Source organism: Falco naumanni, chromosome W (assembly GCF_017639655.2).
Source record: "Falco naumanni isolate bFalNau1 chromosome W, bFalNau1.pat, whole genome shotgun sequence".
Lineage (NCBI taxonomy): Eukaryota > Metazoa > Chordata > Aves > Falconiformes > Falconidae > Falco > Falco naumanni.
Window position 1 is genome coordinate 11,869,357 of NC_054079.1, and position 17,263 is coordinate 11,886,619.

Below are 17,263 nucleotides of genomic sequence, written 5' to 3' on the forward strand. Positions count from 1 at the left end.
AGTCTTTTTGATATGTGGGGACAGAGCGTGGCCAGGGATTCCTTTGTATCCTGTCGGTGGACCATGTTATTTAGGGTGTTTGACTTTGTTTGCTCCACATATGAAAGACTTATTAAAAATGACTCCACAATCTCATAGATCACGGAGGGCACTGCGCACCTTTGATGAAACATGTAATGACCGGGTCGATCTACAGTCTGTAACAGCAAATGTCTTAGCCTCCATATTTATGCCAGGAGCAATGACTGCATTAAATGCTAAGAATATACAAAGGTTAGCGTGCTGGGGAGAGAAACAATTTAATCTTACATCGCATATTTTTTTAAGTTCGTTATTGCTTGATGTAGATAGTGTTAGGCATGCTACGTTACAAAATAGAGCTGCAATAGATTTTTTGTTATTAGCACATGGACACGGTTGTGAGGATTTTGAAGGGATGTGTTGTATGAACCTTTCCGATCATTCCATATCTATACACAAAAAGTTGTCACAACTGCAGGGAAACATGAAGCATATTCTTGCTGATGATAATCCCTTTGATGAATGGTTGAGAGGATTGGGGATAACAGGTTGGTTAAAGATGTTATTGATGAAAGGAATACGCTTTGTTATAATCATTGTTGTAATGTTTTTAGGTTTTAGCTGTTTGTTTTCTTGTGTGAAGAAAGGTTTAACATCTATTGTGAAACAGACATGGGTTGTCCAAAAAGAAAAAGGGGGATATGTAGAGGGATTTTTAAAGGACCGAGGACATATGTTACCATTGTCCGGGTTGGACAACCCAGGCCTGTTAGTTGAAGCTGCAGAGCAGTTTTAAATAGTCCTGGGAACAAGCAGTGGGAGAAGGGAAACAAGCTATGCACAAACAAGAAGCCAGGTGCAGAGCAAGCCCTGGGAACCACGAAATCAGCCCACTCTCATTGGCACACTCTGATCAGGCGCCTGCAGCATGCCCACCAATCAGCGACACAGACCCCCACATGGCCCAGAGACTTTTATCCAATCACCTGTGTGTAAAGTCAGGTGAGTGGTCGGTTTAAGTTATAAATATAACCTAGTTTTTTAATAAAGTGGGCGCGGCATGTAGCCATATTGCTGTGATTGTTGTGACTTGGCCAACTCTCCACGGGGGACCCTCTTTGTTGAAGGCCTTTGGAGTCCGTGACCCTAACTTCCTTGTCACGAACTGGGGGATTAAGTGCATGAACCACGTATTAGTTTGGGAGGGAGGTTTTGTATATTTGTGAGAATCCTGATGTTGCTCCTGGACCGTAACTGGTTAAATAACTGGCCTCATTCTATGTTGAAGAGCAATTAAGGGACTCTTTTAGCATTTTGTTTGACAGATTCCCTCTTTCTGTTAGAAATACTCTTTAACTAGTCTCCTCATCCCAAACTCAGGAGAGAGAAGGTTAACTTAACACCCTGCTTGTCCAGAGCCTGGGATCATGGCAGGTGCAGAACTCTCCAGAGGAGGCTTCTGTGCCTGTACTCCTCCCATCAGGCTCCAACAGTGTTTTCTTCCTCATCCCTGAATCTGGAAGCACTCTGAGGCTTTCAGTGGCTGTTGGTACCCTGTGTTTTAGAGCAAGCTTATGACAGAATAGTGGGCGTGCACAGAAGACAGTTCTATTCCTCTCTATAGGATCAGAGGAGGAGCAAATTCCTCCACTGTTCATACAAGAGCATCAAAACAGCTCTGCTGAGTCAGATCAAAGGTTTGTCTTGCCCAGTGTCAAGTCTCAAAACAATAGCTGTAATCTGATGTGTAGGGAAGAGCAAGAACAAGAAGCACAAACAGAACAGGGCATTCCTGCTTATACCTTCCAGCTACTTTCAACCTGAGGACTTGCAATGATATTGTGTACTTCATCTTAGGTTTCTGCTCTGTGGATTGAAGTCAGCCCTTGAAACTGTCGATTTTAGCACATGGGACCTTTTGACCAAGCTGGTACTTTGTTCACGAGCTATTACTGCACAAAGAGCTTCCTTTTGCTCCTTTTGAGCATGGCTGTTACTAGTTTCATGTGATGCTTCCCCATTTCCGTCTCAGAAGGGACATTCAGCTGTCATCCCTGTCTGCTTACTGCATGTCACTTGTGACTTTCCGCATCGCTTATCACAGCCGCCTCAGTAGTCATCTTTCCTGACTGTACAGCCCTGCTGTAATTTCCTCTGCATGGCAGCTGCTGTGCACCTCTGGTTAGCGTTGGATTTGTTCTCAACTTTTTCTAGTACATCCTCTTCTGAAATGAAGAGAACATTTTTACAGTGACACAAAGATGTTTGCTGATTTTTTTTCTGTTTCGTTCACAGTATTTCCTAGCATTTAATTACTCTTGTGACCAGCACTGAGCCTTGAACTGTCTTCCTCATAGAACTAACAGTTTAGTAGAAACCTGCTTTATTCTGCTTTCCTGATTTCCTAATAGACAGCAAATTAAAGAGCAGTTCTTTATGTGAAAAGAGTTAGTACATTCAACAGTTCAGATCCAGCGTTGTCCTCTTAGCCTCAGTGAATTTCTGTCCTAGACTTTTACAGGCTTTGGCCTTTAATGGGCTTATTTTATTCCACTCCTACTCCTAAAAATGTTTTATTTTCTTCTTAAAGTAGAAATAGAACATTTCTGTAATGCTTGATCAAGAGGAATTTGCCTCCAATTTTGTTCAGTCTCCTTGGCAGCATACCTATCTGAAGGCTGAAACGCTTGCTTTCTTTGGGGAAGGTTAATCCAGCAAACCTCATTCATGTGAGTTGCTAATTTTAGTACCTCAACTTCCCATCATGGTTCCAGCTGGGTATAGGTATAGTCCAGTCAGTGTCTCGTAAGTTGTGTAACTAGTGAGATGCAGCAGTTTTGGTGGTTTTCAGTAATTGAAGTGAAAAGGCAAAACTTTCACATCTGTCAGCTTTGGTAGCTTTTTTTGATTCTCTGCCAAACAATGTTTCGGACTCTGAAGTTGCAGAAGTATTAGACCTGAGTGGAGGGTCTGTCCACAGGTGTGGTGAATCCATGGTCAGAAACATGTTCACTTCAAAGACCAAACAATAAAAAAAAGAGATAGCTTGGGAACCAGACTTGTGTGGGCTAGGCTGATGCTGTTAGGATGAAAATCTTATTATTACCTATTATATTAGATTACTGAAGAGTTGGTGTGTAATATTATATAAACACAGTGATAAAAAGGAATCTGAAAGGGGCACTGTGCAGTATGATTGCTCTTCAATTTCCACACACGCAACTGTAAGGGTTAAAATTGGACACAGCATTGGAAGTACAGGTTCACCAGTGAGGGGGAATGAAATTTCCTCAGTTTGCTGGCCACGCTTGTCCCGGTGTAGCCCAAGGTGTCGTTAGCCTTACTGGGCACTGCAGCATCCCCAGGTCCTTTGCAGAACTGCTAGTTAGATTGTCTAGACTTCTTTTACCACGTAGGCTAGTAACAGTTTCTTAATAATGGTTATCCCAATATGTATGTTATTTGTTTTTTCTTTATCAAACACTGCAATTTGGTTTCTACATCCCCTGCCTGGTATTACTCTTCATTATTCTCTTTTTTTTAAATAATGAAATTTGCAGAATTGTTTCTAGAGCAATTGTCCTGTGGAATATGCAGTTTAGAATGCTTACTTGAGAAATCTTCCCTTCTCTCACTGCTTGATTAAGGCTGCTCACTAATTTTCCTAGAACTTACTATTATGTAAATGTCACCAGGACATGAAACTTGGATTCTAGCTGGTGAAGATAGTGACCTACAGCCTGCCTTCCTTCTTTGTTTTTATGCCTGGGAAGGAGTTGTGGTTCAGACATTAGACAAAAGGCACTGCTAGCCACATGTTTTTCACATGGCCTTGTTAATAGTACTAATGCAATACATCCAGACAGCACATTTCAAAGAGGAAAAAAAGAAAGAGTCAAGTGGGTATCTAGCAAGTGCAGGAGGTGTGTTGGAGGGAACTAGTTCTCCCTGGAGTACTCCATTACTGTATTTCCACAGGCCTTTTTGAATGTTATTATACAACTTTGTCAAGGAATGTATATGTGTTTCTATTGACATGTATACACATAGCCTGTTATATACTCAACATTGAGTAATGACAGACTCAAGGTGGCGGGCGTGATTTTTGGAAAGACTACCTTATTACCAAGTGTGACCTCTTGTCTTCTGTAAACTCACACATACTGGTTTTCAAAAGCTTTTTTCCCCTTAATAGAAGGAAACATTGCAGGCTCTGAACAGTCATTCATCTTTAGGTTATTGATGGATAAGATATTTGCAGAAGAGATGAATTTTCTGAAAACAGGTGATAGTGAGAATATTTTTCTGTCTAAAGGTAAATTCCAGGTGCTTAACTTTGTGCCTGTACTGCCTCAGTGAAATAGAAACAGAACTTAGTTGTTTGGCCCTTTTTTTTTTTTTAAGCTACAGATTTTTGTTACATGATCATGGAAATGTACCAGTTTACTAAATGGTTGCCCGCAAAATCCATGTGGAGCAGCAGCAGAGAGCTCCAAAAAGCAAGCAACACATTATAACTTAATGTCTTAATGACTGGATGGGGTGGGGTAAGATTCCCAACCAGAAATGTGTGGTTCACATGTGTGGTTTTGCATCACACAGCTCTGTCAAGTTGTTTGAGCTAGATCTGTCGTTATTAATACACATGCTGGTAACAATGAGCACACCTGGATTTCTTCTAGCTAGTTTGATAACTGAGGGCAAAGCTCAGGCTGTGAGGACATGTACCCTAACTTTGTGTATTCTAGTTTTCTGATCTCATATTTTGCTTAATACGATATTTTGTAAGAGGTTGTTTTAATTTGGCAACCTTAATTCTGAGTTAAAAACACTATGTCAGCTGTCTAGGCAGTGTTCAACACCTGTTAGATGCCCTTTTGGAGTGGAGAAGAATAGCTTTTATTTTGTTTTATTGGTTTATATTAGTTTTATTACAAAATAACATTGAGTGATCTTTGGTTTTATTTCTTTTGTTGATGTGTTGTGGGTTTTTTTTAAGGATAATACTAGTGTTAAAAGTGAATCCAGGACAGAAGAGAGACAATTCACTTCAGGAACTGAGCCTCTGAATTAATCTGTAGAACAGACAGATTAATCTGTAAAATCTTTCTGCAGGAAAAGATGCAGTTCAGACACAGGCAACTCCCTCGGTAAGAAAGATTCTACGTTTTCTCAGAGATTACGGAGACAGCTACTCTGAAACTAACTATTACAGAAAGGGGAGAGTAGAAGAATTTAGTTGTTGTCTGCTGTGTAAGTACCTCATTGTTCCTTCAGTTAAAATATTATACTTGTACAACCTCTTAGTGTACTTACCAACACACTTCTATAGAGGCACTTACGCTAATTACTCTGATGTGGGAAAGGGTATAAATTATGTAAGTAAATAAAACTTGAAGTTCTGGGAGTTGTGTCAGAAACCTGGATGTCACAATATTGAGATTAAGTCCATAGATGTGTTTGCTGGAGGGCGACAGTGCTGTGAAGGAAATGCTGAGTAATGAGGTAACTATGGAAGTTCCAGGGGAAAAAACCACCAAACTGATGAAGTTAGTGTAGAAGTCTGAACTCTTTGTCTCGGATCACTGAATACATTGTACCAGTCTGATACGTGCCCTGGAACACATAAGAAAAACAAGCAGCAGAGTATCTGAGGCTAAAAAATGCACAAATCTAGTAACTGAAGGAAAAACCTAAATGTCCACAGATTAGAGAGACACAAGAGGACACAAAAAGTACTTGGGATCCATTCTAGAGGAGAATTTGGTGCAGCCTGCAAGTCTCTAAGAAGCTGTTTCCCTCACAGCTGTTCATCAAAGAGCTGATGGTAGAGTTTGAAGAGCTGTTGCTCACTTCAAAGGATAGTTTCTAGATTCCAGATCATGATGCTAGTTAATAGTTCAGCTCATAATGCCCATCAGTTCCAAATATTTAAGTAAGAAATAAAGTCTTTCTGTCAGGAAGCTGAGAAAAAAGGTCGGATGCCACCTTGAAAGAAGACAAGCTTTTGTTTAAAACACAGAATCGAGAGTTCTTGTTCAATTACTTCCTGGTATCATGGATAATTAGCAAACTTCTCAGCTTTCATATCTGAAGCAAAACATTTGCTTAACGTGCCAGTTGTAAAGTTATGTACAGGAACATGTTGGAAAGCATTCCCATGGGATTGTTCCACAGGGATGAAACACTGTTATGCTAACGCTAATTAGCAACAATTGGCATAGTCTACTCTGGGAAATGTGATGGTCATCCAGGTCTGCATTTCCACTGTTGTACCTTTTAGGCTTGGTGTGCATGTAAAGGGTAGAGATAGACACACCTGAGCCAAACATGATCAGGCTCAAGCTAGCCCAAAATAAGTTGGGTGCATGATACAAGCCTCAAAGCTGGCATAGCCTGTCTGCTGCATGTCAGCTGTAAGCCTGAAGCAGGCAGGCTCAAATGCAAGCTGACTTCTGCTGCTCTGACTACACCTTTGTCTGTCAACACCTCCTGTCCTCTGTGAGACTTTGGAAACAACTTCTTTCTTAATCTTTCTGTGCTAAAATGCATCACGATGACTTCCATGTGTTTCTTCGCAACTTACCCTCTGAGTGTTTTCCTTTGGGCACTCCTCTGCAAGTTTTCCGAGCCTGCACTTTGATACATACCCTGCTGTGGAAAAGGCTTTTGTTCCATCTCTTTCAGTAGGCTGTTGATATGTTCACTTTTTTTGTTACATGGTGACACCAAATTCTAGATACCACACAGCGAGAGCCAATATAATGTGGTACATAATGAAGCGGGAAGGAAAAGTCACTTCAGTGACTGGGAGCAGCTCCGAGCCAAACCCAAGGTGTTAATCTGTAAAAACTCACCAAGAATCAAGCCCACCTTTGTGGAGAAGGCATTGCTTCCCTCTGAAGAGCTGGACTGGATTTCTTTGCATTTCACAGCTATTCTGTAGCAAGAAAAGACAAGCGTCCTTTCACTAAAACACCGTCCCCAGGGTTTCCCTCCATAGCTGCCAGCCCATCTCTGCAGCATCATAAATCACTGAAATAGGTTATCTGCTTCCTTCAAATGGAAAAACAATGTATTTAACCAGCCTTCTCAGCTAAATTCTACTTTCCATGTGGAAGACCACCTAAACCATCGATGTAATGGCTTCATGCGTGTTCATACGAGCCAGTCCTGAGCAAAACACACAAGAAGGGAGCAGAGAAGTTGTCAGGACCACCTCGGCTTGTGTAGCTCCCAGCTGTGGCCAGGATGTGCTAAGAAAGCACCGGGCAGTAAGATGAACTGAGGTGAAACCTTTCATTACAGCTTCTGTAATAAGATATTTCTTAACCAGTAGTAACTTCTGTAATAAGATGGTTTGTAATAAGATATTTTTTAACAAGTAGTAACTTCTGTAATAAGATGTTTTGTAGTAAGGTATTTTTAAATAAGTAGCAACTTCTGTAATAAGATGTTTTTACCAATAGTCTTGTTAATGGAACAGGGTGGGATGTGGTTTCCCTTGTGTGTTCTGTTGTACCCCTGCTCAGGCAGGGTAGGCCTCAGGTGACCAGGTTCTAGTCTGCCGTTGAAAGCATATTTTATAGTACCCGATAGAAATGCGATTGCTCTGTATGCTGCCAAGGGAAACATACCCAAGCACTGCTATGTACTCAGTATTCCCTTTTCTTCCTAGATCTCTGTCTGCTGGTGGACGTACCTTGGAAGCAGGGGTGCTTTCTGGAGGTGACAGATGTGCAGCAGCTGTCAGCTGGATCCCCTGTCAGACTTGTAGCAGTGTTGCAATAAATGAAGCTTTGACAGGTCAATGGGTGTCGCATTGGTGTTTTCTCCATGTTCTCGATGACCAAGGGTGAGCGTATCACAGCTGGAAGAAACAGCTGCTTCCTGTTCCAGCGGTTCTTGCTGACACGTTTATCAACAAGTGGCCGCTGCCAGGTGGAACAGTTTCCAAGCAGGCGGCCCACTCTACCTTTGTGCCATGTTCCAGTTCCTGCGGGGCGGCCCCAGGGGTGAGCCTGGCTGCGCGGCAACAAGCCGCCTCTGGCCCTTCTCCGGGAGCCGCGGCAGCGATGGCGGCTCCCAGCGCCGCGCCGGACCGTGCGCGCTTTCTGCGCGGCTGCGGAGGCTTTGCAGGGTTTCCGCACACGCCGCTTCACGGCTGCGGCCTCACGCCGAGGTTCAGGTCTGACCTGCAGCGTTACGCACCGGGCAGCGCTGCCAGCGCGGAGCAGCCGCCGAATTCTGGGCCTCTGGCATCAGCCTGAGCCCAAAGCTCCCGGCGGCAGCGCCTCGGGCACGGGCACGGCGGCAGCGGCGGGCCTGGGCCCCGACCCCGGCCCCGGCCCCGGCGCTGCCCCCCCGCGCCCCAGTGCCGTCCCGCCCAGCTGCAGGCGGGCGGCGGGGCGGGAGGAGGAGCCCGCGGTGCCGGCCCGGCGGGGGGGCGGCGGCTCCAGCTGCTGCACCCTCCCGGTGTGTCCGTAGGTAGGAGCGCGCCGGCCGGCCCGGGGGAGGAGCGGCCGCAGCTGCCCGCGCCGGGGGTCGGGCTGGGGGGGCTTCGCAGCGCTTGTGCCGGGGCGGGACTGCGGGGTCTGCCCGCCCGCGGGGGGGCCGGCAGCGCCGGGCTCCGCTGCCGCGCTGCCCCATGTGCCCGGCGCCGCGGCCCGCCCGTTCCCGGCGCCTGTCGCCCGTAGCCGCAGCAGCGGGGGGGGGGGGGGGAGGGCGCCCCGCGGGGGGGCGGTGCGCTGGGCTCGCGCTGCGTGCGGACGCTCTGCTCCGCTCCGCCGCACCGTCCCCGCAGCGCTGCCTGCGGCGGTGATGCCCTTGATCCTGCTGGGTGCTCTCGGCTCCGCTCGCACCTGCCTGCCTGCTGCTGCGCGCCGGAGGGATTGCCTGCTTTCTTTTAACCTTTTTTTATTATAAATATCTACTTTGGGGGGTTGGTTTTTTTTTAAAGACCACGACCAGACATCGCCAGACCCACACAGTTTTCTTAAGCTGCTGGAAATAACTTTGTCCCTGGATTTACCGCCCAGTTTCCACCTGCCCTGGCCCCTGCGGACTCCAGCAGGCACGCACCGCCTAAGAGGTTTGCAGATATATTTTTTTTTTTAAACCATTTTTTCTCCTCATGGCTGTGCAATCACCGTAACTTTGGGTTTAGTTGCAAACAGCCTCTGCCTGACTTCTCCCCGTTATGAAGGCTCCTCGATACATTTCATGGGACCTTTGGGCAGACCACGGAACTTTATATTTTATTTTGTGGGGCCTTCAGTCGGGATCTTCTTAACATGCGTGTGGAAGCGGTCATACCGGAACTCGGGCGCGTGCAGAAAAAGTGCGAGAGAAACCAGAGATGCTGTAACTTTTTGCTTGCTACCTCTTTGGTGTGGTAGCTAAACGTCCAAAGTCTTTTGGAGCCTTTTTATTTCCTGGGAACTTGAAACTCTAAAGAGAAGCTCTGTGCTTTATTAGTTGTTCTCGAGAACTGCCCCCAGAGTCAGACTTGGAACGTGGATTGCCCGGAGAAAAGTAAAGTCGATCTCCAGACTTGAATGAAGCACTTCTGGCATGAGCAGGATGGAAGGGATCAACTCGATTTGGAGGAGAACAGTACTGAAGCAAACTTCCTTTTCACCATAAATTCAAGCAACACCTCCAGCATAATTTCTGAGAAGGCCACTGGTAACTGCAGGCAACATTCAGGGGGAAGAGCTTGAGCTGACGTGGTGGGAAGGGTTGGCGAGAAGGTGAGGTGTCTCTCAAGGGTATTTGAGATGGATGTTTTGAACCTGTGGATCTCCCTAACCCTTGGGCGGGAGACACGAGGACACCACATCCATGGGGAGATCTCCCCGGGCCTCATCTCTGCGGGACTGACGCGTTCCTAACGTGCCCCAGTGTTCCTGTAGAGCCAAACTGATTTCTTGCTTGCAACCTGTTCTGCTGACCTTTTGGGATTTATCTGCTGGAGGAGGGACTCATACTTCAGGATATTTTTTTGTTTGTTTGTTTGTTTGTTTGTTTAAAATATGCCTTTGAGCTCCTAGCGGCCTTTGAGCATGTGGCACCAAGGAAGAGAAACGGTGATGGCGAGGACTGGAGAAGTTGTGCAGTAAGCAGTGCTGGCGGTGACCGAGGTGCTCTGACCCCGCTCTCTTGCCTCCCCGCTGCTGGGACCGCATGCTGGGCAACCCAACGAGCTTCGCCGACGGCTGGACTCTACGGCTGGACATGTTTTAACTCTACAAAAGCCTTTTGCTGTTGTGGGCCCCATACAAGGGGAGAATTCTTTTGAGCCTCATACAACGGTTTAGCTATTAGCCCATAGTTCATGATCCAAAGGCGACACCATCCTGTCATTCCCAAGAAGGCTCTGAGTTCATGAATATTTCTCGGCTCAGGTATACTGCAAATGGTTTCTTTACAATCTTTTCCTAATTGTCTCTGCCCTTTTGAAATCTCAAAGCCCAGATATATCACGGTCTGACGGACGATTTGGGCCTTCTTCCTGGATATCTTGTACCCATTTAGTCCCAGAAAATTCAGGAGGTCAATAGTCACCTGTATACAAGTAAGCCTTTCTTCTGTAGCAATCAATATGTCATCCACATATTGTAGAAGTAAGTGTCCAGGCCTTGGTTTGTCTTGTTTCCAGATCTCAAGTTTCTTTGCTAACTGATTTCCAAAAAGAGTTGGACTGTTTTTAAATCCTTGGGGTAATCATGTCAGCTGCATCTTTTGCCCAGTTTGTGGATTTTCCCATTCAAAAGCAAACAGTTTTTTGCTTCCCTTTTCCAAAGGTATACAAAAGAAAGCATCTTTCAAATCAAGCACTGTAAACCACTAATAAGTCTCCCTTAATGCTGTTAACAGTGTATAAGGGTTTGCTACTACAGGATAAATATCCTTAACTATTTGATTTACTGCTCTCAAGTCTTGCACCAGCCTATATTCACCCGAAGGTTTTCTGACTGGTAAAATAGGAGTATTATACTCAGATTCACATTCTTCCAAAATTTTGTACTCCAAAAATTTATCAATCAATTTCTTCAATTCCTGTCTCACTTCCGGTTTGATTGGATATTGTTTAATTCTCACTGTTCCTGCGCCTTCCTTCAAATCTATTTTAACCGGTTCTGCTAGTTTCAATTTACCAGGAATATCTGTTTCCCATACTGTAGGGATCACTGCCAAATCCACCCCTGGTGGAATTTCCTGCTCCTTTACTTTTTCTTGTATCATCAGGATTTCTCCCGTTTTTGACTCAGGTATTTTCAAGAAAAATTCTCCTTCATCAAAAACAATTTGTGCATTTAATTTGGATAACAAATCCCTTCCTAACAAGGGTATCGAACATTCTGGTACATACAAGAATTCATGTGTAATTATCTTATTTCCAAATTTCAAATCCGGGGGTTGCAGGAATGGCCTGTTTTCTTCTTTCCCTGTTGCTCCTATTATATTGGCTGGGTTTGTTCCAATTTTTCCTTTATAGGTATTCAATACTGAAAATGTTGCTCCTGTATCCACTAGAAATTTAACTTATTTTTCTCCCAGCTTAATTATAACTAGAGGTTCAGCTGGGTTCCCCTCCGGTCCCCTTCAATCATCTAAAACCATTACCTTGGCTATCTCCTGATTTTTAGGACAATCCCTTTTCCAGTGTCCTTCCTCCCTACACAAGGCACACTGATTTATTCCTAAGGGGGTATTAAAATTCCGATTGCCACAGTTCATACATCTTCCCCTTCCATTGAATCCTCGTCCTCTTCCTCTGCCTCTTCCTCTATCTGTTGTCCCTGTCATTACGGCCAGTAATCTACTTTCCCTACTTTTTCTCTGTTATTATATACTTTCCATGCTGCCTCCAGCATTTTATTCAAACTTCTTGCATCCTCTCCCTCAAGTTTCTGGAGTTTCCTTCTTATATCTGGTGCCGAATGTCCCATAAAAATCAAAGCCAATTGTATCTGAGCTGCCTCTGTCTCCACTCTCAAATCAGTATATTTCCTGGCAGCTTCCTTCAGTCTCTCCAGGACTGCTGAGGGAGATTCATTCTTATCTTGTCTCACTTCATATAATTTAGACCAATTCAAAGATTTAGGCATGGCATGTTTAACTCCATATAAAATCCATTTCTGATAATGACCCAATCTTTCTCTGTGCCCCTCATTATTTGGATCCCACTGCGGATCCCCAGATCGAAAATTCTGCTCTAATGTTCCACCTGTTGTTCCACTCAACACAGCCACCTCTGCCTGTGCTTTGTCAGTCTTTAATACCATCTGCTTCTCTGTATCATCCAACAAATTATCCAGGATCACTTGTAAATCACTCCAGTCTGGGTTCTGTGTTCTGATTATAGTATCTACAACTCTGCCCACTCTTTCAGGATCTTTTCTATAAATTCCTGCTGCCTGTTTCCAAGCCATCAAATCCACAACTGAAAAAGGCACTTTTACATACACTGGCCCATTATTACCAACTCCCTGTCGCAGGGGAGCTATTGTTTGTGTCTGCTATTGAGTTCTCTGGGAAACAGGAGTGTGAATTACAATCTTGGACAGTCTCTCCTCCACATCCTCTATTCCACTACTTTCCGGTTCCTCCACCCGCTCCTGTTCCCTAGATTCTCGACCTCGATTCCTTTCTTTCCTAGAAAGAGATATATCTAATTCTGGTCCTACATCAATTTCAGAAGCAATTCTCTTCTTCAAAAATCCTTCCCAATCTCACAGGTTGAACAACACTTTTTCACTTTCTTATTATCAGCAGTTATAGCCATTACCAAACTATCTCCAATAGTTAACTCGCATTCATCCTGCCAATCTTTTCTCTGTCTTAAGTAAAAGAACAAATCTACATATGGCATTTCACTCCATTTCCCTTCCCTTTTACAAAACAGCATTAACTGCAAAATAGTGTTATAATTCAGTGTCCCATTCATGGGCCACTTTTCCTGATCATCCAATGTATACAGAGGCCACCAATTATTACAATATTCAATCATCTGACTCTTTCACAGATCATCATGTAAATCTCCCCAATGTGCCAATAAACATCCCAACGGAGAATTTTTCGGGATTTTGTCATTTGCAGCCAGATTACCCATACTTTTACTTTTAAACAACTGAGTTAACTTAGATGCCATGGTATAATCACTTTTCACTACAATACACAATCACTCAAGTCTGTCACTTCGTTTTTCTCCGACTGCACCTCCCACAAGATAACAAAAACCGCAGATCCGAACTCATACACTCGTACTCAATTGCACATCTCACCCTTACAGCAACACTCACACTTTTTCCACAATTGTTACCTTAAATAAAGGTATATAAGACAATATTACACACTTCTTAATTTCACCTTGATACAAAAAGAAATAAACAATTCCGCAACACAAAAAATCCCTTCTAACTTCTTGTTAGAGGTGCTACCTTAGAGAACACTATAGCATATAGGTTCTTTTGTCTCCGCTTTTGTCCAACGCTGCAATAGCTTTCGCTTATGTCTTACAGGCAGACGCCTAGGCTTCCACTTCCACAAGGATCCTTTAGTCCAACCCTGCGCAGCTTTTGCCGCAACTGACAGGCAGACAAATACAGTGGGACTCTGACTCACTGCGTGGGACTCTAAACCACTTCTTACAGTGAGACTCTAACCCACTGCATGGGACTCTAAACCCACTTCCTATAGTGCACTTATTATAGTGGAACTCTAACCCACTTACTTTAGTAGGACTCTAACCCACTTAAAACAATTAAAAAAGAAGTGTGTTGGGGAGAAGGGTTCGCCGGAGTCAAGAAATTACTCAATATGAGTTACGCATCTCGCTCAACTTTATTATTTTCTAACACTATTATATAGACTCAATACACATGCATACTCGTAAAGCAAAAATATAATTGGTTATTAGCCTCTAAGCGCGCGCGATTCCCACACGCCTAATTATCATGACTAAAATAAGCATTCTATCCATGTAGCTATTTGCGTTGCTATGCTTCAGCCTTGCGGTTTGCTACTCCCTATATTTCCATACCGCTCCCTATCTTTCTTGGCCTTGCATCTGCCTTCCCAACAGCTGTATCTTGTTACAGCCATGGTCTGTTGGCACAACATAATTACATGATCTCAGGATTCAAGAATAGCTCAAGGCTACCTTGCTTTTTAACTTCAGCAAAGCAACTTCAGCACAATTCTAAATAGAGGCCTATTCTAATACCAGGCCTGGATTGTGCAGATCTTTAGAGATTCTAAGGCCACACTTCTGCAGCCATTCTTCTACAATTCCCCCTTTTTTCTTTTGCACAAGCCAGGCCTGATTGGTTATGTTAAAAACTACTCTCTTTAAACAAGAAAAAACACAGCTAAAACCAAAAAACATTACAATAATGATTATAACAAAGCATATTCCTTCCATCAATAACGTCTTTAACCAACCTGTTATGCCCAATACTCTCAACCATTCATCAAAGGATTATCATCATCAATATGGCTACATGCCGTGCTCACTTTATTAAACAAACAGGTTATATTTATAACTTAAACCGACCACTCACCCGACTTTACACACAGGTGATTGGATAAAAGTCTCTGGGCCATGTGGGGGTCTGTGTCGCTGATTGGTGGGCATGCTGCAGGCGCCTGATCAGAGTGTGCCAATGAGAGTGGGCTGATTTCGTGGTTCCCAGGGCTTGCTCTGCACCTGGCTTCTTGTTTGTGCATAGCTTGTTTCCCTTCTCCCACTGCTTGTTCCCAGGACTATTTAAAACTGCTCTGCAGCTTCAACTAACAGGCCTGGGTTGTCCAACCCGGACAACGGTAACATATGTCCTCGGTCCTTTAAAAATCCCTCTACATATCCCCCTTTTTCTTTTTGGACAACCCATGTCTGTTTCACAATAGATGTTAAACCTTTCTTCACACAAGAAAACAAACAGCTAAAACCTAAAAACATTACAACAATGATTATAACAAAGCGTATTCCTTTCATCAATAACATCTTTAACCAACCTGTTATCCCCAATCCTCTCAACCATTCATCAAAGGGATTATCATCAGCAAGAATATGCTTCATGTTTCCCTGCAGTTGTGACAACTTTTTGTGTATAGATATGGAATGATCGGAAAGGTTCATACAACACATCCCTTCAAAATCCTCACAACCGTGTCCATGTGCTAATAACAAAAAATCTATTGCAGCTCTATTTTGTAACGTAGCATGCCTAACACTATCTACATCAAGCAATAACGAACTTAAAAAAATATGCGATGTAAGATTAAATTGTTTCTCTCCCCAGCACGCTAACCTTTGTATATTCTTAGCATTTAATGCAGTCATTGCTCCTGGCATAAATATGGAGGCTAAGACATTTGCTGTTACAGACTGTAGATCGACCCGGTCATTACATGTTTCATCAAAGGTGCGCAGTGCCCTCCGTGATCTATGAGATTGTGGAGTCATTTTCAATAAGTCTTTCATATGTGGAGCAAACAAAGTCAAACACCCTAAATAACATGGTCCATCGACAGGATACAAAGGAATCCCTGGCCACGCCCTGTCCCCACATACCAAAAAGACTCCCGGTGGCAACTGATAACCCCCTGATACATCTATATGGAACCCCCAAGTTTTCAATTCACCCCAAATAGGTGAACCGGTTAGATTCTGAAACCCTGTATAAAACCCCCATTCACCTTGATGTGTTAGCCATAACTGCCACGGGTCACCAAACCAAATTACTCCAGTGCCATTCACGGGTTGAAGTGGTGATGACATGTGGGTACAGTCTGCCGTACCAGTTGCAGTTACATTAACATATTCAACAGGTACAATGCTAGCCAATAGGTCTAACTCCTGCAAAGGTAAATGATATGGTCGATTCAAATTCTCAATAACTGTCTTCTGCCACGCTGCATTACTCATAGAAGGCCAAACATATTGCCCATTTGGACTCATACATGTACCATTCTGATTGGAAGTCAGATCTACTGTTTTAACATTCCAAAAACCATCAAAATTTGTCTCATTCTCTTGCAGGGGAATACCAATTAAACAGGCTCTAAAGGGGTTGTCTGCCTGTTGCAGACTTAGACAAAAGTCTGTTACTCCCGTGATATTTGCCCATGTCACCCATATGTTTGTCCTAGGCAAGATGTCAAAAATACTTTGGCCAATGGGTAAAAAATTCATCAAGACCGTAATCCATGTCCACCACTGAAACATGTTTAGTCCTACAATTTCCACCTTTTTTTTTTTTTTTTTTTTAACATTCCACCCCACAAATCGCTGCTTTCACTGATTCTGATGATGTATACTGTCTCAAATCAGCATGGTATTACACTAGTCGTATGCCTTCTCTTGCCTCATGCTCGGTTACCAATCAAACACATACACTCTTTACACCATTTACATTTAAGCTTTGGCTTACAGAACCGTTTTACCCCACATAGCATACACTGGCATAATACCCGCGGGTTACATCCCTTACAACATAGACAGTTTGTTCTGTCTACTCGGTCTGAGTCTTCTCTTCCGTCTTCTGATCTTGAGATACAGGTCGCACAAACTTGCTAGGGACCCATATAGGTCCTTTATCTGTGGAGATACAAAAATAACCTCTACCGATAAATAACACCTGATTAGGTCCTTCCCATACACCTGAAGCCATATTTTTATACAAAACATTCAAACCAGGAACTGTAGCTGTTTGGTTCCCTCGTGCTGTTTGGTGATGTATAACAACAGGTGGTCCCTCTCTATCCTCCGTAAGGGAGAGATAGTTTAAGGTAAGCAACACCTTAGTCAACCTTTCAGTTACATCTATGTCCTGCCATACTTTCTGTCTCTGAAGATAATCCTTCAGGGTATGGTTTGCCCTTTCAACAACTGCTTGCCCCGTTGGGGAGTGAGGAATCCCTTTAACGTGTTTAATTCCCCAAGTTGTCATAAACCTAGTGACTCGCTGACTACTATAGGCTGGACCATTGTCTGTGTTTATTTCTACAGGTACTCCCATGACAGCAAAAAAGACATTAACTGTCTCTCCACATGTAATGCCTTTTCAGCGGTTTGTGCAGTGGCCCATATAAAATGAGAATAGGTGTCAATTGTGACATGCACATACTTAAGCTTCCCAAAGTCAGGTACATGTGTTACATCCATTTGCCAAACCTGAAGTGCCTTCAGACCTTTTGGGTTAGTGCCCACCCCTAAACCAGGTCCATGATGACT